This window comes from Bidens hawaiensis, unplaced genomic scaffold, assembly GCF_021521415.1.
Source record: "Bidens hawaiensis isolate Kalapana, Puna unplaced genomic scaffold, B.hawaiensis_p1.1 tig00021713_1, whole genome shotgun sequence".
Classification (NCBI taxonomy): domain Eukaryota; kingdom Viridiplantae; phylum Streptophyta; class Magnoliopsida; order Asterales; family Asteraceae; genus Bidens; species Bidens hawaiensis.
The window spans coordinates 77471-104309 of NW_027493379.1; the positions used below are offsets into that span (position 1 = coordinate 77471).

General features: G+C 38.7%; 1 pseudogene across 1 annotated transcript; it reads right to left on the reverse strand.

Annotated features, from left to right (window-relative positions):
* Window positions 1–16686: 16686 nt before the first annotated feature.
* On the reverse strand, window positions 16687–18147 carry LOC143564087 (uroporphyrinogen decarboxylase pseudogene; annotated as a pseudogene). Its single transcript, XR_013140785.1, has 3 exons — window positions 18141–18147; window positions 17343–17443; window positions 16687–17262 (listed from the first exon to the last, which is right to left on the reverse strand). The product of XR_013140785.1 is annotated as a uroporphyrinogen decarboxylase pseudogene (transcript).
* Between the last annotated feature and the right edge of the window lie 8692 nt (window positions 18148–26839).

Sequence of the window (26839 nt, forward strand, 5' to 3'; positions counted from 1 at the left end):
AACCGCGAAACATATCAAAAAATTTATTTGGGAATTTATTATTTGTCGTTTTGGACTTCCACAAAATTTGGTGAGCGATAACGGCACCAACTTTGCTGACAAGAAGCTACAACAGTGGCTAAAAGAACTCCAAATCACCCACACCTTTACCTCAGTGGCACACCCGCAAGGTAATGGTGAGGTGGAAAGAGCAAATAAGAGCATCGTCGAAGGCATAAAGAAAAGACTCTTGGAACACAGATCCGGCTAGGTGGACGAGCTTCCGCACGTCCTTTGGGCAAACAGAACGCTGAAGAAGGCCAGTACGGGAGAAACCCCGTTCAGTCTCACTTATGGCACTGAAGCCATGGTCCCGGTCGAAATTGGCTTACCCTCACCAAGGGTCTTGATTCAGCCAGAAGACAATGATGCGGAAAGACGGTTGGACCTTATGCTAACCGAGGAACGCAGAGACTTAGCTGCAGTGCGTGAAGAGAACTACAAGCGACAAATGCAAAAGTACTACAACACGCGGGTAAAACTCTGCAACTTCAATGTAGGAGACTACATACTGCGTAACAACGAGGCTTCGAACCAAGAACGCCCAGGAAAGCTGGCCCCGGTCTGGGAAGGGCCATACATTATCAAAGAAGTCCTGGGAAAGGGCGCATACCGGCTCGAAAGGCTCGATGGCACTCCCATCCCAAGAACATGGAATGGATCTCAATTACGCAAATGTTATATGTAGATCAATTCCAAACTTGTAAAGAAAAGGCCTTGAGCCACTTCTAATGGAAATGATTCTCCTTTCACAATGTGTTGATAGCCTTACCTTTATACTTATGAACTTCCCACACTGATGTGCCGGTATTCACCGCATAAATGGGGGAAGAAGTAAGTCGTTACGTGTGGAAGGCGGCAAAACCCGCATAAACACAACGCTAAAAATCTCAAGTTTTAAGGAAAACCTACACGCAGGTCAGATGTAAGTAAAGTTTAGCCATCCTTGTAAGTGCAAGTGACGGTCTTACCCGCACAATCACGAACAAGGAAACAAAACTTCAACCTATCATCTACCACGTCCAAAGGTTAACTTATTCTGAACACTTAGAAAATTTCAAAGGAAAAGATGAGGAAAACTTCCACGCAGGTCAGATATAAGTAAAGTTAAGCCATCCTACTAAGTGTAAGTGACGGTCATACCCGCACAATCATGAAAGAGGAAGCGAAACAAACTTATAATTTACCACGTTAAAAAGTTAACTTATCTAAGTACTAAAGAAATTGCTAAGTTAGATCAAAACAGGCGTAAAATAAACAAGGCAAAGAACTAACAATCTTTATTCCATCAAATTCAAATATTACAAAGATTGCTGGGTGCATACCCGCATACAAAAAGAAGCAATACAAAAACAAAAATCTACGCTAATGGTGGAGAGGGATCTTCTGGATCATGCTTCAGGACCACTTCCACTTGGACCCGCACCATCAGTAGAGCGTGGCGGTTCAAGGAAAGCTTTGAGAATAGCTAGCCCATCATCAGCAGCAGCGACTTCGTTTACCTTCTCCACCACCGGATGTGGGAAGGCGGCATACTGATTCACTGCTTGGTCATAAACAGCTTCAGTATCCACATAATACAAAGGGAAGTTGGAAGGCGGGATGCCTTTCTCAACAAACCCTAGACCAAGCAGGAAGCCGGCCTTTTCCCCATCCTCATGAGAAGCGTTGAGGGCTGTGCTCATGGCATCGTCATAAGACGTCTCCATAAAGACCCGATGCACAACCTACAAAAAAAAAATACAAGTATCAAAACCTTTTCTATTTACAAAGAAAAGTGTAAAAACATGAAAAGCTTACCTGAGACAACGCTTATCGAAGAAGCCATTCCTTGGCAACCAGAGCTTCTTGGAGGGGGGCTTGAGCTTGGGTACAGGCGCGTTCGGCTTCATTTTTATTCAGGTTGGCAAGCAACACTTCCTTTGCAGCAGCCTCTTCGACGCCCTTTAGCTTCCGCTCAGTGTGATCAAGCACGCCCCTCTGGTCCAGGATCTCTTGGAGCTTCTTCGCGTCCTCCATCGCCAAGGCATCATGAGCCTGTTGGAGCGCCTCTAATTTAGCTTTAAGTTCCTCATTCTCGAGGCGTAGAGGCTCAGCAACAGCTTCAGCCTTGGTGGCCCTTTCAGTTGCGTTCCTAGCAGTCTCCTTAGCCAGCCGAAGCTGTTCGTTAACAGCTTGGGCAGCCATGGAACGGGCCTCGAGACGGGCCTGAACCTCAACTTCAAGGGCCTTGAACGCCTTCTCCTTCTCTGCAGCCGCGGCGGAGAGCCTTCTATTCTCCTCCCGGACAGCCCGCGCCTGAGCCACTTCTTGAATGCGAGCTGCTTTTAACTTGTCGTTTTCACGACAAAGCAGCTCGACGCGCGGCTGCATCCGGGCTAGGAGAACCCCAAGCTCATTGGTTAGCCTACCCTCCTGGTAGCTAGCCATGGCTTCCCCCAACGCACTACTGGGAGCTGCGTGACGAGCCCAATCCACGCACTCCACAGGGGTGCGAAGGGTTGTTCCTCGGCGGATGTTCCATCGTGGAACATACACTTCATTGGAATCCGACACTGCAAAAAACAAAAAGCAGTTAGGAAAAGATGATAAAAAAAAATAATATATAATAATAGGCCAAGAGAACCCTACGCACCTGTAGGGTCAATAACAGGCCGATAGCCGCCAAACCCGTCACCTGAACCCAAGGGAAATCCGTCCAAGAGGTCAAGTAGACGGGAAGGAGGCAGAGGTTGGCGAGAAGCCCCATGCATACCTGAAGGATCGGCCGTCGATGCCGATGACGGAGGAGGCATGGCGAAGTCCGCCGCGGTCGCCGTTGCAGAGTACGCAGCAAAAGTAACCGCCGGCTCAGTGAAAGATGCTGTAAAAATGGCAATGACAGCCGGCGGTGACGTCATCACTGCTGGAACTGTTGGCTCAATGGAATGAGCAACCGAACCAGCGGAAGCAGGCGCAGCCGCCTGGGTCGTCGCCTCAGGAAGGCTGACCAGGCCTACCGTCATTGGCGGGGGAGTAGTGAACCCTGAGAAGGTGGAGGCCATCCTTGACATGCCCTCGCCATCCACCATGAAAGAGGTCCAGAAGCTGAATGGTAGATTGGTCTCAATCAACAGGTTCCTAGCGAACCATGCAAGCAAATCTACCCCATTTGTCAACACATTGAGAAATTGCTTAAAGAAAAGCCAATTCAAATGGACTCCTGAGGCCGAGCAAGCTTTCAGTGAGATAAAAGAATGTTTGATAAATCTGCCCGCCCTCACAGCTCCACTTCCTGGTGAAATTTTGACATTGTACCTATCACCAGGAGAGCGCGCCATCGGCGCAGTATTGTTGGTGGATCGCAAGGGAATCCAAACGCCAATATACTATGTGAGTCGGGTGCTGACAGATCCTGAGACGCGCTACTCCATCATGGAAAAGTTAGTTTTATCACTAACACACGCGTCGCGCAAGCTTCATAGATATTTCAATGGTCATCCCATTGAAGTTCTGACTGGTTACAACATCCAGCAAGTCTTGCGGCGCCCCGCGCTCTCGGGAAGGCTAACAAAATGGGCGCTGGAATTAGGAGAGCACACGATCGCCTATAAGCCCCGTCCAGCAATCAAGGGACAAGTCTTGGCTGATTTCATTGCCGAAGTCCCCGAAGGAAAAATTGAAGAGGCTCAGCGCGAGGCAGACCCTACGCGAGCCAATGATGAAGAAAATGGTTGGAGATTGTTCACTGACGGAGCTTCAAACAACGAAGGGTCCGGCGCAGGCCTAAAACTGGTGGATCCAGAGAATCATGAATATACTTACGCCATCAGGTTGGACTTCAAAAGCACCAACAATGAAGCTGAGTATGAAGCCCTGCTGGCTGGCCTGCGCATCGCGCACAAATTCGGAGTTAAAAAGCTGGAGGCCCATGTTGATTCATACTTGGTAGCAGCACAGGTCAATGGCCTTTATGATGCCAAGGAGAACACCATGCCTCTGTATCTAGAGCAGGCGAAAAAGCTCATCGAGCAATTTGACTGCTTCAGAATCATTCATATTCCGCGCAGTGAAAACAAATCTGCTGACGCGCTGAGCAAGATGGCATCAACCAGCTTCGATCACTTTGGCAAAGATGTCAGAGTAGAAGTAATGAGCAACCCGTCGGTGGGAGCGAAGTCTGTCCTTGTAACTCATACAACCCCTTCATCATGGATAACTCCAATAATGGAATTCTTGAAGGAGGGAAGAGTACCAGACGATCGCGCACAGGCGAGGAAGATAAGACACAAGTCGCAGAATTATGAACTGCTTGATGGTACACTATATCGACGCTCTTATCTTGGACCGCTCATGAAATGCCTTGATGCTGAAGAAGCAAGCTATGTGATTAGAGAGATACACGAAGGAATCTGTGGAATACATGCTGGTCCGCGCATGGTTGTTACCAAGGCAATGAGCGCAGGTTACTATTGGCCAGGCATGTACTTGGACGCTTTAAAAGAGATCCAAAAATGCAAAGCATGTCAGAGCTATGCGCCAAACACCATGCGGCCAAAGAACAACTTGATTCCGGTGACCTCTGCATGGCCTTTCCACAAATGGGCAATCGATATTGTGGGTCCCCTACCGCAAGCGCAAGGACGAGTAAAATTTTTGGTAGTGGCGGTAGATTATTTCACAAAATGGGTCGAAGCCAAGCCACTAGCAAAAATCACAGCCGAGGCGATGAAGCAGTTTATCTGGAGCCACATCATATGCCGTTTTGGCTTGCCCATGGAAATTGTGAGCGATAATGGCAAACAATTCACTGACAGGAAGATATCCAACTGGCTCAAGGAATTGCGCATCAACCAAATATTCACTTCGGTATACCACCCTCAGGGGAATGGCCAAGTGGAGCGCGCGAATCAAAGCTTGTTAAATGGGCTGAAGAAAAGGTTGGAGGGAGAATCCCATTCTTGGGTCGAAGAGCTACCTAATGTCCTGTGGGCACACAGTACATTAAGCAAAACCAGCAATGGCGAATCCCCGTTCAGCCTAACCTATGGAACGGAGGCAATGATTCCAGCAGAAATTGGATGCCCATCCCATAGAGTGCTCATGATGAACAAGATTGATAACGAGCGCGAAAGGAGGTTGGACCTCAACTTACTTGAAAGGCGCAGAGAGGTGGCTATCATCAATGAAGCCAAGTACAAGAAAAAACTGGAAAAATATTACAATCAGCGCATGAAAGAATACCACTTCAAGAAGAATGATTTTGTCCTTCGAAACAATGAAGCTAGCCGCGCGATACCCCCTGGAAAAATGTCCCCCAATTGGGAGGGACCTTATCAAGTCTCGGAAGAGTTGGGAAAAGGCGCATACGCTTTAAAAGATTTGAATGGAAAGAAGATCCCGCGCGCATGGAACGCGGCACAGCTTAGAAAATGTTTCATGTAAAAAATGACAAGTTTGTAATCAAGGCTTTTTAAGCCATTATGAATAATGATACGCGCTATCTTCTCTTAATGTGGATTCTATTACCTTTTGCATACATGTTTCACACTTCCTTTATTAATTTTGAGCAATATGACAACATTGTATTGACATCAAAACGAAATAAAAACGAAGTAAAACATACATGCGCGAGCTTCAAGCTCAAACGCGTTAATGAGTCTTAACTCTAAAACGTCAGGGCCTTAGCCCAATTCTATTACCTTTTGCATACATGTTTCACACTTCCCTTTATTAATTTTGAGCAATATGACAACATTGTATTGACATCAAAACGAAATAAAAACGAAGTAAAACATACATGCGCGAGCTTCAAGCTCAAACGCGTTAACGAGTCTTAACTCTAAAACGTCAGGGCCTTAGCCCAATAATGTGAGCCTTAGCTCAAATCACTCACAACATCCATCCTACATACTGCGCAGCCTGACCATAAAAATACCTAAACACAACTAAGGAAAAACAAATGCCAAAACATAGTTGTTAAGGTCTCAGGTCGAGGTCGCGCATGAAATTGTAATGGATATCTGAGCAACACATATTGATACGTAAAGGCTAAAAAACTCATAATTCCCTGTATTAAATGCGCAACAACGTCGCGCAAAAGAGGAATAATGAAAACGCCTAGGCACGTGTCAACATAATCAAGATATGGCAAAATCACTTACAATATGACAAGGATTAAGTATAATAATTTCCTTACAACCTTGTTCTTATTTCAAACGTGCAAGCATATCTTATATTCAACAAGCAAACATGCAATATAAAGAGATGAATGGGGAATGCGCAAGATGCGAAGAAGGGAAAAACATAATTTCATTCCAAAGCATTGAAATTTACAAGTTTACAAGATGATGAGATACAAACTACAAATAAAAATACAAAAAACATGAAGGGCTTCTCAAGTCTCCACGTCGACGTCAGCCTCTTCATAGTCATCATCATCGCCCTCAGCATCTGGCGCAGCCCGCTCCTCGTCATCTCCAAACTGACCATAGTCAAGTTCTTCGTCTTGAATGGATTCTTCTATCACAATAGTGTCAGGAGCGGATCCTTTGGCCACGCCAGAGCCGCTAGCAACGCCAGCATTCCCCGCGCCATCATCGCCGCCACCAGCCCCTTCGCACTCGTCAAGTAATTTCTTTAGCGCGCCGAGATCGGGCTGGTCAGCAAGCGCGGATATCTGCAAATCATAAGGAAAAATATGAGTACAAAAAGACTTGGAAAATAAGTCAAGGTAATCTCATTAAGGTTAAAATACTTGCGCAAGGATGGGAATGGGAGTATTCATATACTTCTCCCCCATCGCGGCCATGTCCGCGCAGGCAACGTCGCTCTGATAAGGGTACTCGGATGGGTTCTTCTTCAACATGCCATATTCATAGCCATCCGTAAACCCTTCAGCTCGACCCACCAAGCGTGCGGCAGCGTTGCAGTCCATCACAAGGGCCTGAAACTCGTCCGAGTATTTCATCGCGTAAGCGCAACGAGTCATGCCCTGTGAGATTAGCCATTGGCGATCCTGCGCGAGGGAAGCAACAGACGTCTCGAGGGCAGGAATCTGAGAGTTTAATAACTCAACAGTTTCCTTAGTCTGTTTCAGCTCCTCTTTGTCGGACGCTGCTGCCGCCAAGGTTTCTTCCTTTTCCGCCCGCGCAGCATCAAGTGCTTCCTGGCTAGACGTTGCCGTCGCCAAGGCTTCATCTTTTTCGGCCTGCGCGGCCGCCAGCTCCCTCTTCAGGCGCGCAACCTCACTCTCCAGCGATGATTTGTCAGTTATAGACTGGACAAGAGCTTGGTCACGCGCCTCCGCGTCCAGCTCCAAGTCGCGCACTCTACGCGCGTACTTGGCCGCGTCCGCCTCGGCTGCCTGAAGCTTCTCCCGCGCAGCCTGGAGCTCATGCCCGCGCTTCACAAAGGCGGTGTTAGCACTTGCCCTGTTCTCACTGAGCTCTGCTTGGAGCTTCTCAGCTCTCTCTCGAGCATCAGAAAGATGCCAAGCAGATACTTTAGTCTCTTTCTTGGCCTCCGCAAGAGCATCACGTACCTTTACGTAATCATAGCGAAGCTCTTGGGAGGCAGCAAAGAAAGCCGACCCAGCAAACAGATGATCTTTAAGCAAGTCATCGCGAGCGCGGGCCTCCTGAAACCTCCTTTCAGCTGGAGGCACAGAATGAGCCCAGAAGTCTTCACACACACCCATGGACTGAAATGAGCTGTCCTCAGTAATGTTCCATCTCGGGCGGTAGATGTGATCGGCTTCCTGCAAACACAAAGTAATGATCTAAGTCATCAAAACACTAATATGAAAGTCCGCGCAGCGGAGCAAAAACAAACTTATACCTGTGGGGACGAAGCAGAAAAGTCAGCGGCAGGCCTACGAGAAGACGGCGCCGCGAAACCTCGTGGCGCGGCAGGGCTCGCGCGGCCGCTGTCGGAGCCTTCAGCTAAAACCTCATCATCCTCCTCAGAAACAGGCCTTTTCTCCTGCGGCCTAGAATCAAAATCAGTCTCGCGAGGAGGGCTGTGCGCAGGAGGAGGTGAGGGAGGTCTCGACGCCGCCAGATCGGCGCGTAAAACGGACTCCTGCTCCTTAGTAATCCCGATGAGGGGAGATTCATCGCTTGCAGGAGCAGGAGCAGAGCCAACGGCGCTGGCACCGGCGCCAGGAGTGCCGCCAGCAGCTTGCACGCCAGCTACGACTTCTATGAAAAAATCAACAAAAAGAAATGGTTCATGACTTGATCTAAAAGAAAGTCAAAAAATAAAAGCGCAATACGTACCTTGGCGCAACTCCGTTCGCGAAGCAAACATCGCCATGAAGTCCATTCTACCCTTTTTTGAGGGTAAAACAGGGGACTTCGAAGCGACCTCCGGCGCAGCCTTGGCATCCTGTTGCGCTTCAGGTTGATCCACCAAGGTCGCCGGCTCTACAAACATTTGAGTGAGCAAAGATTCATTAGTAATCCTATCAGAATCGCGCTCATAGAACCATAAAAGATAACCGAAGGATAAGCAAAGTATACCTGTCGAAGGCGCAACGCCACTTCCCTTTTCCACCGCGCGAAGGGAGGAGGTAGTCGCACCATACCTCGTGTGGACAGGAGGTCTGCCCACTTTTTGAGGCAGGGAAGACAAGGGAAACTTGGAGGGAAACTCCTGGGTTTTCTCAAATCCCCCCGCCTGAGTAGGAGGATCCTGAACAACAGGGGCAACATCTTTCTTCTGTTTCTTACTGGCCCCTGCGCCAGTTTTCCCCTTAGCTTTACGCTTTAGTTGGGGCGCCTCCTCCTCCTCCTCCTCTTCCGCGAGCTCCAGCTCGTAGTTCTCAAGCGCGTCTACAATACGTGCAACAGAAATTTAAGCCAAATTTGGTATTATAAAGGAAAATGCATAAGTACAAAGGCTTACCAGGCGCATCGCTGTCAAAGATAAATCCCAGATCAACAGGGATGAACATGTCATCAAAGCGATCGGGGAAGCCAACCTCCCCAGCGCCCAGCGCGACGGAGCCACCCTCCATATGCTCATCATAGGCGGCGTGGACATACTCCTTGACGACTGCACAAAACAAGTTAAATGATATCAGCAAAAAGATAAGTATTCGCGCAGAAGTAATGCAATGAGATTAACTTACACAGGCCGTCAACTTGGATAACGGGCTCAGTCGCGCTGTCAGCCCACCTCCTGCTCATACCGACCCCCACCAGCGCCTCCTCACAAATTTTCTTGGCGGGGGATGGTTCGGCGGTCAACTTTTTAACCCAGGCGCCAGTTGGGTTCTTGAAGACACCCACATCCGCAGGCGCAGAAGAGATCGCGCGCATGGTCATACGGATGGGGATCACACCAGCCCTGATGTAAAAAAACCTCTCAGACCAGTCATGAAGGCTCTTGAATGAAACAGTAGAGCACTTGACCTTCTGACTGCGAGGAATAAATGAGAACCAAGAATCTTGGATCTTGGGCTTATAAAAAAATTGAAAGCGCCGAGGGGTGGGCTCATCGCGCTGAGATTTGCACATGAACTCAAAGTGAGTCATGCGCACGAGTCCAAACGGATGGACTTGGGATATATGAATCCCATAAAACCTAAGCAGCGCACCCACAAACCTTGTCATCGGGAGACGAAGGTTGCAGTGGCTGAAAAAATGGCAGTAAAGGGATATATAGCCGGTAGGCAGGTCCGCCGCCGTTTGCCCGGCCCCAGGCAACATGCAGCCAAACTCAGGGAGAAAACCCTGAGAGGCGATAAGGCTGTCAAGATCGGCCTGCCTCAGTTTGCAGGGGATCTCATTCCACTTCTTCACGGCCTTGGTCCTCCCTACCTCCTCCGATGAGGCCTCAGCAGCCCTCTTCCCCTTGCCGGTCTTCTTCAATGTAGACATCACTAACGATTTCACACGACGATGGATAGGGGAGGTTGTGTTGTCTGAGCTATCAGACATACAACTGTAAAACGGACAAAGGATGATCTGAAGAACAGAGACCTGGAAGCAGAAGACAGCTAATCGGAATAGAATGAAAGAAAGAAAAGCTCTGAATAAACAAGAAGATGAAGAATAAAAACTCTAAGGGCTGGCTTTTATAGGCCCATGAGAGAGAAAAATTGGTGCTGATCGGACTTCACGCGCCCCCACTCGCAGGTGTAAGCCAACGCGAGCGCGACACGTGTCATTGACACTGTGTGAGGGGACACGAACAGAAACTGTACAGCTGCTGCCAGAGTTCACGCGCCACCACTCGCACGAACAGACCAACGCGAGCGCGACACGTGTCCCTGACACTATTTGAGGGGACACGAAAGGCAACTGTAGCACCTCGAGCACACGAAAGGTCTGACACGTCTCCATCACTGACGCATGTCAGCAACAACCAACCACGTACAGGGACGATTCGTTTTCAAACAAAAGGATAGAATTTCGCGCAACGATGAATAATAAGAATAAAAAGACAAACCCCTACTAAAAGAGCAAACTATTAAGTCTAATATCTATCTTACCTCGCTCGCGCGAGACAAGACACACATTAGACTGGGGGGGCTTGAAGAGGTATGTACCCGCCTCAACAACGAGCGAGGCGGGTCAACCCACAAGATATGGACAAGAGGCTTGAAATCAAGACATTATGAAGGCACAAAGCCAAAACCTACGCGCATGGCGCATATCACATATGCTCACGCATATCACATATGCTCATGCATCACATGCTCAGGCATCATATGCTCAGGCACCACAGATGCTCAGGCATCACATATGCTCAGGCATCACATATGCTCACGCATCACATATGCTCACGCATATCACATATGCGCGTGGCGCATCCGCGCGTGGCGCATATCACATGCTCGTGCATATCACATCTGCGCATGAAACATCTGCGCGTGAGAATAAAGAGAAGACCTCGCGCATCCTCAGGATAGGCGCGTATCACACATGCACATAATCAACCTCATCCTTATCCAAATCAGGATTAGGGCAACCTTGATTGTGCACGTCAGACAACATTCCAGAAGGTATCTTTTAAGGAATAAGAATATGCTGATGTTGACAGCTGCCAATGAAAGGTGGACAACTCAGCAAAACCTATGTGCTACCACGTGGTTATAACCAATGAAAAAGCACCATGTGTCCCAAAGGACACGTGGCGCAAAGCAACTGGAAGAGGCCAACAAAGCCCTAATTGGGTCTGAGCCCAATCATTGGAAACCCTAGCACTATAAATACAGCATCAACTCCACAAGGAGACATATCATAACATCAAACAACATCCAATTACAGACAATTACACAGTATTCAGCTATTAAGCAATACATTCCATTTCCTTACTCTCTCATAATATTATCTTCTCCTACAAACACTTATTCTCACACCGGAGGGTTACCCCAAAGAGGACCCCTCTGTCCCTTTCTGAGGGGTAAGTTTACGGTGCTGTTCATTTTGTAGGTGGAAGAACCCAGATCCATCAGATCCAAGAGAACCATCGGTGAAATAGCATAATCACACCCGAGGAAAGTAGATCGTCTACCAGTGAGTCGATCCACGTTTCTTCATAAATAGTTTAGAATTTGTTGGGAATTTAAATTTCTTTGGTTATGTAAATAAAAATTATGGGGAATCTCCATTGATAATGTTGGTTTTAAATTGTGCATATGAATGAACTACGAAGCAATCCATCTTTTCAGGTGGCTTTCCATGTCTGCCAACATTTTCATATTGCATCCTTGTGATTGATCAAATTTCACTTTCAACACAAATGTTTTGAAAATTGCATTTAGCTCTGTTTAGTAGAATAAGTTCCAAGTAATGACAAATAGCTATTTTCGATGCATTCTATTCCAAAACAAAATACTAATATGTTTTCTTGTTGTGGGTTACAAAATAAGATTTTGGAGATGTCTCTTTAGACAATGCGTCGTTAAAACTAGACATATCCAGACATTTTGCATCATGTGGTGCCTAGTCAGTTTTTGGACATTTTATAAAAAGTGGGTGTAATGGGAAAATACCCACAAAACGTCTCTCTCCCCTCTCCTTCTTTCACAAAACCTTCAAAATCCGTGTCATCCTAACGTTATGTACAAAACGCTTCACCAAAAATATTAACCCAAAATGCCGAGGGGGGCGGTGTGCCCTGCTGTTTTGGGCTTTAAATCGCCTCATACCGCCTCGACTACGGACGTTCTTACTACGAGGAGGATCTTTATATATTTTTTCTTAAATCCTAACAATAACTTTGTTATAAGTGAGATTTTATCATGCATGTATAGCTGTTTGTTTTTCTTGAATTTAAACTTATATACAGCTCCATTCATATATTTCCAGGTTATAAAAGATATTATTATCGTGGTTTGGTCGAAGTTGGTGCCTGTTTTTCACCTTTTGTGTTACCATTCCAATCGCCCATTCCCTTTGCTTTGAAAAAATATGATTTTAAAATCGTGTAGTTCTTATAACTTTGTAGTGGTTATAAGATAAACGAGTCAGACATATCTTGGGTGGGTTGGTCACACAAAACATAATTAATAGTTTACACTAAAATGCACAATCAAAATTCAAGTATAATTGCGTAAATCACGCCAAATTATCAAATTTCATGTACATATTTATTGTAGAGTGGAAAGAGTTGTTGAACGAGATGATCAAAGTTACCATAGTAGGTTAAAGCCTTAAAGGTTGGAGTTCAAGAGATATCGGAGAATCGTGATATAGTCTTTCTTGTGTGTAAGAACACCCTACTCTCTAAATTGTTAATATTTCATCACCATATAAATTGGTTAATATCAAGAATATGAAACTATATGGGAATAAAACGATTGCTCACTAGTTAAGGACTAATGTTAAAATTTCCAAAACTCCAGGGTGAAATTGTATAAAGCGGATGGTCTGATTAATGACCAAAATACCCATATAACTTGGTAACTATTACAATCATTGCCTAGTCTTTCCCCACCGACGAGGAGGGTATGTTGGTAAACTTATGAGGGAGGCAGGGTGGACGAAAGGAATAGTGACTTTTCAAAAGGTGCTTTTTTCTAGCATTTGACTTTGGATTTTTCTGTTTAGGAGACAACTTTTAGCTCGGGGGAAATTCATAAAAGTGATGCTTTTATTTAATTCATTACTAGTATAAGTGCCCGTGCGTTGCGGCGGGATCATATTAAGGTGTTGTTGATGACGTGTTTGTTGGTATATCCGTAGGACCAGTTGGATCAGTCGAACCAGAGTCAAGAACCATATAAGTATATATATTTTTTATATAATTTAGTATATAAATTAATATTGATGAACCGTTAAATTGAATAATACCATAAACTTTGTTTAGAGTAAAACTAACTGAAGTATTATCCTTGACTTCCTTGATCATGAACTAACTTGATAACATTATCTACCATTGTTGGACGCATGAACGTCATACCCAAATATTTTTAGTTATATGAATAAATAATCAATTAAATATACCTTAACAGAATGATTGAGCTACATTTAATATTTTGGTTCAATATTTTCAACAAAATGATAAACCCAAGAAAATAAAATGGTTTTCATACACTTAAAAACCAACATATACCTGGACTTTTGTCATTCTCTCTTCTTTATTTTGAGCAAGCGTGACATAAAACGGTTTATTTCCATTATGAATTTCAATGTTACTTGGTTTGATAACAACTATTTTCCTATCCATACCCGTAAATTATATATTAAGTCTAATGTATAGTCAAATTATATTAATTACTTTGCACGGTTAAAATGTATATTAACATTACACATTTTAGTTTAAAATGCCACTTAGCGTGTGTTCGTTTCACAGAATTCGTGGGAATTCAAAGGAATTGAAATTAAATTCCATAACATGGCGTGTTTCTTTAATTGGAATTGAAATCTTAATTTCATTTTGGTGTGTTCAGTTCAAAGAATTGAAATTGGAATTTAATTCCTTCAAATTCCTTTAAATACATGGATTTCAAATCCTTCCAATATGTCGAGGAATTCAAGAAAATTCATTGGAATCTTATCTCGAGTTTTTTTTAATGAGGACAACGAATAAAACATTTTAGCCTTTTTACCTTTTTTTTTTTAATTTATATTTTGAGTTATGAATTTTTTTTTATTATTTTTGAATATTTTTAAGGGGTTTTTGATCTTAATATAAAACCCATAAAAAAATCAAATAAAATTAAAAAAAATCATAATGCAAAATATAAATAAAAAACAAAAAATCTAAAAAACTAAAATATTTTCGTTGTTATCATTATTAAAAAAACCTTCTTGGTTTCTATTCATTTGTCAAACGAACACACTATAATGTATTTGGATTTCAATTTCCCCCAATTCCAATTCCTATTGGAATGTTCATATTCCAAATCCAATTCCTTTAAATTCCAAATCCTATGCAAATTCCAATTTCATTCCATTCCATTCCATGAAATGGACGCTTCCTTAGAGTTTGAGAAGCTATTTAAGGAGTTAAATGCAACAAAGAAAGACCCTATACTATTTTCATTGTTGTCCAATATTACATATTAAATTATCTCAACTCATATAAATATAAAATTTAACAAAACCTTAAAAATAATTGAGCAACAAAGCGACAATTGTATCAAACTCAAAAACAATTCTTTACGTAATCCAACCTGCCTTATGTGACATATTGTTGTAGAGTTTATTTTCAACCGGCGTGTGAAAGGCGTCGTACACCTGATGGGTTTATGCTAATACAAGTCACATTGGGTCCGCCAATTATGTTTCAAATATCAACACCCTAAACTTCAATCTATTTGTCGACTTGTATTCATTTTTATATGTTATTTTACTATTATCTCAGCAGTTGCTCATGGATTAAAAGATTAATGTGTGCAAAATTAAGGAAAATTCAAATCAACGAAACAAATTAACACACTTATAAAATAACTCGTTTTGACCCGAACCAGGTTGACAACTTTTTAAAATGGCCCGCTTTGACTTGAACCAAATCGATACCTTTTTAAAATAACCAATCTATTTATCGACTTGTATTCATTTTTATATGTTATTTTACTATTATCTCAGCAGTTGCTCATGGATTAAAAGATTAATGTGTGCAAAATTAAGGAAAATTCAAATCAACGAAACAAATTAACACACTTATAAAATAACTCGTTTTGACCCGAACCAGGTTGACAACTTTTTAAAATGGCCTGCTTTGACTTGAACTAAATCGATACCTTTTTAAAATAACCAATTTTGAGCCAAACCAAATCGTTACGATTTCAAAAAGACTCGTAAAGACCCGAACCAAATCGATGCGTTTTTATATTGATTTGTTTTGAGCCAACCAAATCGACATGCTTTTAAAATGACACCTTTCAAACGAAATTTAAATTGACACCCTTATAAAATGACCCGTTTTATGGTATTCGAATTAACACACTTTTAAAATGACTTTCTTAAACTGGTCGTGTTACGTGGCAGGGATACTAATTGTTTTGTGTAGGCTATCCTTCGTTTGCAGTCGACGTTCCGGCAAAGTATGTCTGTCGACATCTGAATGTTTCGATCTGGTTCGATTCATGGTCTCATCTTATAATACCTAAGGAGCTAATGAATCTGTCTCAATTCCCCGACAGTCGCACCAAAAAATCGACTTCCATTTATTATTATTGTTATTATTATTATTATTATTATTATTATTATTATTATATGGTTCACAAGGAATGCATCGAATTCGATGCACATGGTATATTCTAGATCATGAATATAATTGTCCATTCAATCTATTACAACATACGCTGTGTATTTGTGTAATTATCAAATAAACCTATCAAATTATATTTTCTAATCATGAAGATAATTATATTACCCTAAACCCTAACTTCTATTCTAGCTAATACCACCTTTTTAAAGTTGTTAATTTAACTCACAAGAAAATTGTATAATCCATCTTGATTCACGCTCCGTGTATTTGTTGTACTATAGGAATGAAGACATGTAAAAGCTCTTAAAAAAATTCTTAACATGCCTATGCTATATGTTTTATAATATAGTATAGATATAGTAACTATAGATATAGATAATATTGATTATATAGATATATTTGAGTATTTTTATCTTATATGAACTTAATGTGATAATGTAATTATGTAATTAATAATTATTATATGCACTTAATGTAGTTATTAAATTATAATTATCATTAGTTAAAAGACCATAAACCTTTTGTATCTTCTAAAGATGCAAGAGTAATATTACAAAATGTGAAGCTTAATCAACTTGTATCAAACGCTTTGAATACGAATCGAGTGGTTGTCAAATTACTTTTCCTACCCAATTATGAATTGCCATTTTTAGCCTTGTCATGTAATTATGAAATTACTCAATTGTCCATCACTCTTCCTTTATATATAATATAGAATATAGATATAGATTTTCAACTTGTGTACGACCCGCCCTACTATAGCTCGTTTCATCAAGAAACACCATTATAGGCAACTCTTCTTTAGTTGTTGAGTTACTTGTAGAGCAAGGTGAAAGTTGTCTCATTATTGAGTTATGGATACGGTTAGCTTTTATTTTCAACTTTATAATGAAAAACCATTAAGCCAATTCCCAAAGTTACTTAAATATATTGACCCAAGTTATAAATAGTTAATGTAAGATGGAAAGAATGAACAACATGTGACATATTAAACTAAAGTGCAATGCAACAATACTAACATGTAACAAATAATTTAAAGTCTCTACAAAAAGCACTCTTTTTAGTATCCAAGACTTTTAGCAACCTAAAAAAATAAGCAACATTTTCTTCTGGTGTGCCTACAACAATCCCATGACCAAGATTCAATATATGTTTACCTTTCCCTGCTTTCTTCACAGTATCATGTATCCTATTGGCGATGAAATATGTTGACCCGAACAACACACCCGGGTCTATGTTCCCTTGAACCGCTATATCAGAACCTAACTGTTTCCTGCCTTCAACCATATCCATGGTCCAGTCCAAACTAACCACATCCACCCCAGTCAAAGGTAGCCATTCCAACAACCCACCTGACCCACTTGCATAAAGAATTAAAGGAAGATCCGGGTGAGTTTGTTTAACCGTGTCCACAATTCGTTTCAAGTAAGGCAAACTGAATTCTTCAAAGTCAGTCGGGCTCAGCTCGGTGGCCCATGAGTCAAAGATTTGAACTGCTTGTGCACCATTGTCGGCTTGGTATTGAATGTATGTAGCCATTGAGGTTGTGAATTTTTCAAGCAGTGCGTGTAGGACCTGCAATAGTGAACCGACTGAGTCACTAACATTTAACTTATGAAATATGAAATTTTGAATTATATTAATAAATTAATCACCTTAGGCTGTGAGAAAGCAAGCCTCTTAATTTTGGAAAAGTGCTTTGATGATCCGCCTTCGACGCAATATGATGCTAGAGTAAAAGGAGCACCAACGAAATCTACAAATTTCCAACACTACCAAAAGTGTTTTTACAAATTTCCAACACTACCAAAAGTGTGCTTAGTTTAGTCCGAACTTTACACTATCATCTTTTTCCTTAGCCCAAATCGTCTCAACTTTTCCTTATTACATCCTTCTAACCTTGAGAAATAGTGTATAGAGGGTATGAGGTTGTTATTCATTGGTATGTATGTATGTATGTTTATGTAATAGAAGCACAAGAATGCACTATATATAGGCTAACAAAGTTAATAGAAACATAATGACATATAGGAGTTAAGAATGTGAATAGTCACCATAATAATGATAATATGTGGATAGTCACCATAATAATGATAATAATAATCTATAATAATAACACATGTGAACCATAACTTTTTGTTTTTTAAAGGATTGAAGAGTAATGTCTCAAAAATTGAAGCTTCATGATGTTGTACTAAGAGCTTAAGAGTTGATGGATACATTGACAAATTACTTTTCTTGCCCTATTATGAAATGACATTTTTGTCCTTGAACTCTAATTGTAAAATTACCATGGATACCCGTCACTCTTCTTTTATATATAATATAGATATATATAAAATAACACACACATAAGTGAGAAAAAATTGAATGTTCTTTCATATAAGGACATTAGAGTTGGTTTGATTTAACAAGTTTGAAGCGTCTCGTCAGAAACCCGAAAGGATTCAAACCTTTCATAGTAGTTATTTAAACCGGCGTGTTACAACGAAGACGCGACGAGTATTGATTAAGTTCGTTACACTACCATCAAAACAGACAAGAGTTGAAAGATTGATGACCAATGTATAAAAACCAAAAGTTTTGAATTTGGCTTTTATTAGTTTGATGACGTAAAAAACAAAAGTTAAATTATATATTAATTATCAAACTTGATGGGCTAACAGGTAAATATCTAAAACTTTGATGGCAAATTCTTACACAAAACCATGCAAGTTAGGCATTTTAATATGCATATATACACGTATAAACTCCTTTGGAAATATGAACTACATAGAATTTAAACGGGTTTTCTTTATAAATTCTTATCTTAGTCAGATTTACACTGCTCATTTTTCTTTACTCGTATTTCCGCCAAGAGAAGTTACCTAACCCGGAAACACTTGATCACCAAATAAGTTTCGACGAACAAGTTGGCACTAAGTGCTAGTGACGAGCCCTAGATTGGAGTCCTAACCGCTTTCTATGGTCAAGTAGATATGTAGCATAATGTTTAGCATGACAAATGAAGTTTAAAACAAATACATTGATTTAAGATTCTTGGGTTAAATCGGAGTTTAAAACCAAATAAAATTTTCAATTTTATGGTCAATTAGTAATAAATAATAATTAACTTGATAATATTTAACTTAGTTTCGCTCTATGAGTTGTGATCAATATAACCTTTTTTTTAAAGACTAAATGTTACACGCTTTAGAGATTGAAATTTGAACCTCTACCTTTTATTATATATCATAACTATCGTACCATCCTACCAAAACAAAGAAGTGAGAATGAGTTACCCGTATAACAATTTAGCTAATTTGAATACTTTAATAATTGACTTATTTGTTGGAATAATGATAGTGGATAAAGGCATAAAGTGTAGATCACTTATTCACTTTATCATCTATGCCAATTATGAGTCCATACGTTTATTGCGAAGTATCCGTATTCTTCAAAATAATTTTCATTATGAGTTTATGACATTCTTAGCCACCTATCAGTCTACTTGTTTCCATCACCACCACCATCATGATCGAACTTGATCAACAACACACACAAACATAATCAAACCATAACCACATTGATTCGAAACCTTAACCAAAGTGAAACTGTAATTCATAACCTAAATAAATTAGTCATTTGATTTATATTTAAAAAAACTTTACTTGTTTTGGTTTTTGATTTTGGTCTCGATTTTGATCTCGTATATAGTTTCACATCATGGGTTTTTGGTTTGTGATATTGAATCGTCAGGTAAGAGGTTTGTCGATTTAGAGGAGGGAGTTGATTACAATGTGGGTTCACTTGCGCATGCGTTTTTAGAATTATGATGTTTTCAATTATATATCTTAGCAGGTGTTCGTGTATATTTTACTTTTGAGTGTTTATAAGGCATGTTTGAGTTTGTTTGATGTATAGGGAAAGGATATAGGGATGAAGGCAATTGATAATTGATGCAGTAGCATCCGGTCAATTAAGTCGGCCTGACCCAAATGCTTATTTTTATTTTTAAATAAGGTTGTAGGCATTTTGTTTACTCAGTTGATTGTTTTGAATAAAGAGTTTGTAAGCTTTTAAGCCTGTTCACCAAATCATTCGATTTGAATCATTTGAATGAAATCATTGTGTTCTTGAGCCATTTGATTGCTAGTCAAAATTAAACCAAATCACTTTGGAAATAAGAAGAATGCGTAGGGTCTGACCTACTCGAATGCGAACTAATTTTTGTAAGCATCCTTTATCCGGGGTTTTGGGTTGACTCGTAACCCAAAAAGTAGAACAATCAACCGACTTAAATTACTAGGGACCGGGAGTGTTTTTCCTAGTTCGGGTTCCATGGTTTGGGATCGTTTGGATTCAGGTTTTGGTTTTTTAGGGATGGTTTTGGGTGCAGTTTAAAGTGACATGCCTAGCTAGGATATACAGGGGAGTCCATACACTCGATGTTTGATGTGAACACGAATTAGGCAAACAAAGATGAAATCATGTTAGTTTCAAGTTTCAACTTTTAGTCTATCATCGGATTTTTTTCTATTAAAGATTGCAACAAACATGAAATATGTATCTCAATAAATTAGATGATCATTACTCTTCTAATCGATTTTACGTAGCTAATTTATAAAAATTCGTCAATGAGTATATTTATCATTTTCAATAAAACAATATTTTGGGAGATTGAAAGTATTTATTCACTATATGTCACGGTTAAATTAAAAAGTGAAAAACGCATCATCACGTCAGTGCCGCTTAAGCATGAGAGCTTTCACTAACTTTTCACTCAAAAACGTGTAATTGTTTAACTGAAAAAACAGTTATTTAATTATATTTTTTATATAAAAATGTGAGTGAGATAGTTTGACTGGTTTATTAAAGCCTTGGCCCCACACCTTTTGCTCCTTTGCCCGATAATGGGTTAGCGACCCATAAGGTTCTTCATATCTTGACGCCCACATTTATTGGTTTAATGAGAATATGGTGATGATGTAGAAGCAATTGAGGTGCCCACACCTCAATGCTGTAAAACTTAATAACATTAACAAAACAGTTTAAATTAAATTTACCAACAAGATGGTTGTAACTACATACGAGATGCAAGGAAAGTATTGTATGCATACATACATGGGTGATGATGACATGATGGTTGGAGAGCACATGATGTCCATCAGATGATGTTGAGGTATGAGCTGGATGGTGACATTGAGCACTGAAGCAGGTGAGAGTTACCATTAATAGTCATTGTCCATGTATGTCATCTTCACCACCGCCATATGATTCATCTTCTTGTCACTATAGTTTAAAGTGAACTTGTTCTATATTATGTGTCCTTTTTTTGTATTGTTCCTTATGATTTACAAATCAATTTTAAAATTGATGTATTTTATTGTTTCATAATGTAGATAACATCGTTGCAATCATAGTCATATATGTTGCTTTAACATACTGTACCTAATGTAAACAGACTGATATGCCATTTAAGTTAGTAGAAGAACTCTAAAGGCACTAAGAGGTGAATTTGATTGCAACGAAAGCGAAAGATCATGGACTAAAATAACAATGTTTAAACTTGATTTATGAAATAGAAAATTTTAACAAATCATAAAGAGACGAAAACCGCAGTTTACTCATGTAAACATAACTACATGAAACACCTAACTATGATTTAGTTGATGTAGGTAATTCACACATAGGACTTGCATCATTGTGTTTTGGTGGGGACGTCACATCTTACCACCTCACCACAATCCAATCTCAAAAACCATTACAACCTAGGAGCCACCATTCCTTTTCCCTCTCTGGCTAGCTGATTAACGCCCAAGAGGGCACATTAATGTGGGGTCCACTCCAATTTCAACCCATCACCTTTCCTTTTTGTTTTTAGTTTTTCTAATACATTGGTTTACTAACATTCTCCATAATATTTCTCTTTTGAATTACGTAGTTAATGCGTACTAACTACATGGCAATTCAAGTGAAGTGTCACTACAAATAAAAAGCCATTTAGTGGCATACATCTTCAATGGCATTTAGTTTTTGTGTCACTAATCTAGGTTTTTAATGGCACTTTGTGTATGCCATCTTTACTTGTAACACGTGTTCAGTGACACTTGGTATTAATGTAACTAATTTATGATTTTAGTGGCACTTTGCGTATGCCACTAAAGATCTAGTGTCACTTGTTTATAATGACATTTAGCTTGTGTGCCACTAATTTAGGTTTTTATGACACTTTGCGTGTGCCATCTTTGCTTAGCGCATTATTAGTGGCATTTAGTTTTAGTGCCACTAATTTATGATTTTAGTGGCAGTTTGCATATGCCGCTAAAGATCTAGTGTCACATGTTTTTCATGGCATTTTGCTTTTGTTTCACTAGTTTATGTTTTCAGTGGCACTTTGCGTATGCCATCTTTTCTTAGCACACATTTTTAGTGACATTTATTATTTAGTGCCACTAATTTTTTAAATTTTAGTGGCAATTTACGTATGCCACTAAGAATAGTGTCACGTATATAATGGCGTTTGGCTTTTGTGCCACTAATTTAGGTTTTTAATGGCACTTTGCTTTTGTCATCTTTGCTTAACACACATTTTTAGTGACACTTAGTTTTAATGCCACTAATTTATGAGTTTAGTGGCTTTTTGTGTATGCTATTAAAAACCTAGTGATACACATTTTAATGTCATTTAGCTTTTAGCTCAGGTATTTGTTTTTGTTTTTCTCCATAAGTGTCATTGAAATTGAAAGAATGAAAAATAAAAGCAAAAAAAGGACGGAAGACACATATTAATATGAGTCACTTATCCTACTATATATTAAAACAATAGAGTTTGGTGCCACATGGCGCCTTTCTATTGGACGTTAGCCTCTCCTTCCAAAAATATCCCTCACTTCTCTAATTTTCTTATCATTAAAATAAATCAAAAACATATTATTTTCCTTATACATTAAATGCATTTAATTTAATTAAATACTTTAAATGAATTACAATATTACGATTAATTTTTTTTCCTTGGATCCCCTTTCTCTTCATTCTACCATTATCTTCCATCAGTTTAACCAGTATCTTCCATCAGTTTAACCAGTATCTACAGTTCAATCGTATTATGATAATATCCTTCAGTTTAACCGTCCCTCCGACGAAATCAATTTATCCGTCCCTCCGACGAATTTTTTAGTTCGTTTTCTTCAAAATCACGGCTATTAAGATGCTATAATAACGAAATAATCATTGATCTTATCACGGCTATTCAGTAGATCCATGGTTATTTTTGATAAGATGTTCGGATACTTTGTCGTCGCGTCATGGTTATTGTTAATCAGATCTGAAAGACATTGTTATCGTCCCGTCAATTGGATTTTATTTTCCGGTAAGTAATTTCATTGTGAAGATCTGAATAACATGTTATATTTTTTGTAATATTAAGTTTTGATTTTTATTGATTACTATCATTAATAAAAGCTAACAATTTTTTAAATTCGAAATTTGAATTATTAGTCAACTTAATTTTCAAATTGTGAACTCGTAATCACCTATGAGTTATTACTGTTTATTTATCCTTTTAATTAAATCCGTATTTACTTTCTAAATATTTTGGAAAGTTGTTACAAAGAAAATATTAATTCATAATATATTAAATGAGTTTTACTAAATTCGAAATTTCTAATTGTTAGTCAACTTATGACAAATTTTGGCAAGTTATTATGATTTTTATTTGTATTAGAATATTTGTATTAGAATTTATTATTTTATATAAATCCCTGATTTGTTAATGTAAGTAATTATATCAACTTTTGAAATTCGAAATTTCAATTGTTAGTCAACTTATGACAAATTTTGGCAAGTTGTTATGATTTTTATTTGTATTAGAATTTTTATTATCAATATATTCAAAAAGTTTACTAAATGTTATTTAGATTTACATTCTACAAATTATTAAAAATTTTGACAAGTTGTACATTCTACAAATAATATCAAATTTTGGCAAGTTATTAGGATTATTTTTTATAAATCCCTGATTGTATTCTCCTTCAATTAACCGTATTTAGAGCTTTCCTATTTTTGTTAATAATTCCAAGTTTGTAACAAATACTCTGTGTCTATATATACTGTAACCATAACGAAGACATTCACACAGTTCTCACTTTCTTTGTCTTCGTTTCATATTTGTTTCATTTTCAAGGTTTTCATTTTCGAATATACATATAAATATTTATTTTCACTCATGTAAATTTTATTTACCGATTCTTTTATCTTTGCATTGATTTTGTTTTTGTTACACAGCAAGATGGAAGCAAAAAACTTTACCATGTTCAACTCTTTGGATGTTTCGAACAACGATTGCTTACTGAAGGTTCGTATACTTAGACTGTGGCGTTTGAAGGACAACAATAAACTAGGAGAGGACTGGTCCATCGAAATGATCTTACAAGATGAGACGGTATGAGAAATATGCATACAATAATTGTTTATATTTTTTTCATTTCTTTCTTATTATATGCATACAATAATGTTTGTCTTATTAATACTGTAACAGGGTCATCGAATGCAGGCGTATGTAAGGAAACCTTGCATACCGAAACATGATGTTCGGCTTGCTGAGAATCGCTCATTGATTGTGCGAAAAGCTTCCCTTGGTGCAAATCTGTCAACATACAGTGTAGTTGACAGCCCACATAAGCTCTGTTTCACGTCAGAAACTCGACTTTCGATTTGTAATGAGTTTAAAGGTCACATTTATGGATTGTCGTTTGCTACCTTTGATGATATCAAAGCCAAGAACGTAACTCAGAATGGAAGATAGGTATCCTTTTTTGCATCTTTTAATTAAATTTCGTTTTAAATTCAATACATTATATTACGACAGTTAAATACGATTGTTTAATATCTGTTTCATTCCTCATTATAAATTATTTCTCAGATGTAATCGGTCATGTCAGTAAGTTTTTGACAATAAAAACTCATTCTTCCGAGAGGCACAACACCAGAATCGAAGAACCATGGAATTTGCTGATTTGAGGTTTTGTAAATAATTTATATATTATCATGTATAATTAAATAATTCATTTTTATTAACTTCTACTTTTCGATGAACCAGTGGCAAAACGATTTATCTCACCTTATGGGATGACTATCTTAAACAACTTATCAAATATGTTTCTGACAACCCGAATGAGGAGTATCTCATTATCGTCCTCCAATTCGCACGAGTCAAGTACTATGGAGGTATCATTATACATTGAGTATTTTATTTCTATTCCTTAAAATTCTTTATAGTTAATATTTCTAACTTTACATACGTTTATATGATTTTGGCAGAAAATGTTTATGTTCAAAACTCTTATGGTAACCAAGTGTCAAGGTTGATGATCAATGATTACTTGTATGAAGTGATTGATTATAAGAAACGGTAATGTATTATAACTATTTAATTATAATTTTATTTTATTACACGTATACATTATTGTTTATTTTAAACACCTTATGACTTATTTTTTTGAAATAATAGGTTGCTTGAAATATCCTCGAAAGTCAATGTCGAAGTACCTAAACCGGTTGGTTCATCTAAGCTGCTAGCTGTTAAGGATGAATTTTTGAAGAAGTATCCGTTCTATTCAATCAGTGATCTTTGTACCATTTTGGAGGTATGTAACCATTTGTGTTTGTAAATACTCATGTTGAGTTAAATTTTACTAATAAGTTCACCATGTTATTATTATAGGCTAAAAACGTCGTCATAATTGGTACCGTTAAGTATATATTGGGTAACAAGGAATGGTACTATAATGGATGTAAACGTTGTAGTCGTAAGGTTACTTCTACTTTTGTTGATGGAGTGAAGGTTTATGAATGTAAGAATTCAAGTTGTAATTCTCAAGGTGTAACCGCTGGACCGAGGTACTATTTTATAAATTTAAAATATATAATATTATTACTTTTTCATTTAATAATATTAAATTAAACTGGTGTTTTACAATAATTTTTTAAAATAAGTCCCCTTTATTTTACAGATTCCGAATTCCAATTCGTGTACAAGATACGACCGGTGTTGTTTCTCTTACGTTGTTTGATAGGGATGCGAGACAGTTGTTTAATAAGCCTGCTGATGAATTTGTTACCACTGATGTTGAGGTATGACATTTGTACCATTCTCCCATACAATATGTTTTTTTTGTGTCATTTACACTATTCAGTTCAATCTATTAGTTTTCATATTATTATGTTCTTTTTTTCATTGTTTTAAAACCGGAATTTTTTAATATCTTATAAACATAAAATAAAACGCAAACAGCTTTTATCCTATTTAACTTGATTTTCAAATCATTGATTTTTCTTTTTTTACATTTTAGAACTTCATTAAATGATTTTTTATTATGTTCATTTTCTTAATTGTTATTTTGAAGGTTGATCCGATGCACACGTTTCCTGAAGAACTCAACACTATATTAGAAAAGAAATTTGCTTTCATTGTTGAGGTTAGTGACTACAACATCAGGAACTCATATGACGTCTACGGTGTCACCAAGTTAACCGATGACCAGGACGTTCTTAATGATCTTGATAAACAGCTTGCTCATGGTCAGGTATGATTATTGTTTCCGTTTTTAAAAATAATGTTTTAATGTACATTAACAAACTGTGTATTTATTTAATTTTAAATATAATTCAATTTAACTTCATGTGCAGCCTAATGACAATCAGTCTTTAACAGTTGGATCATCCTCTAACCTGAAATCAACCGAAAATGTAACAGTTGGATTATTAATCAGTTTTTTTAATAATCCAAAACTTTATAAATCTAAATGTTTATACTAAAAACATGAATGATAAACTGATTTGTAGGAGTTGTTGACACCTTCGTCCGACCACTTCACTCCTATTTCAAACTCTGAAGACGTAATTCCGGATCGTCTTTCATCTCTTGATGGGAAGGCTATTTCTTTACCAGAGGTTGACGTAAAACTCAAGCGGAAGTTGGATGATACTTATGATGGTCAGGATGACACCGGTATGTCTGCAACCAAGACGAAGGTTGATGAACAACCAGTTGTTGATGCTAATGTTGATGACGTGGATATTTAAAATGGACGAAGGCGCAACTTAATAATAAACGCAGCTTATTGCATGCATCGTTTGTCTTTTTTAATGGTTTGACTATCGATGTTTTTGG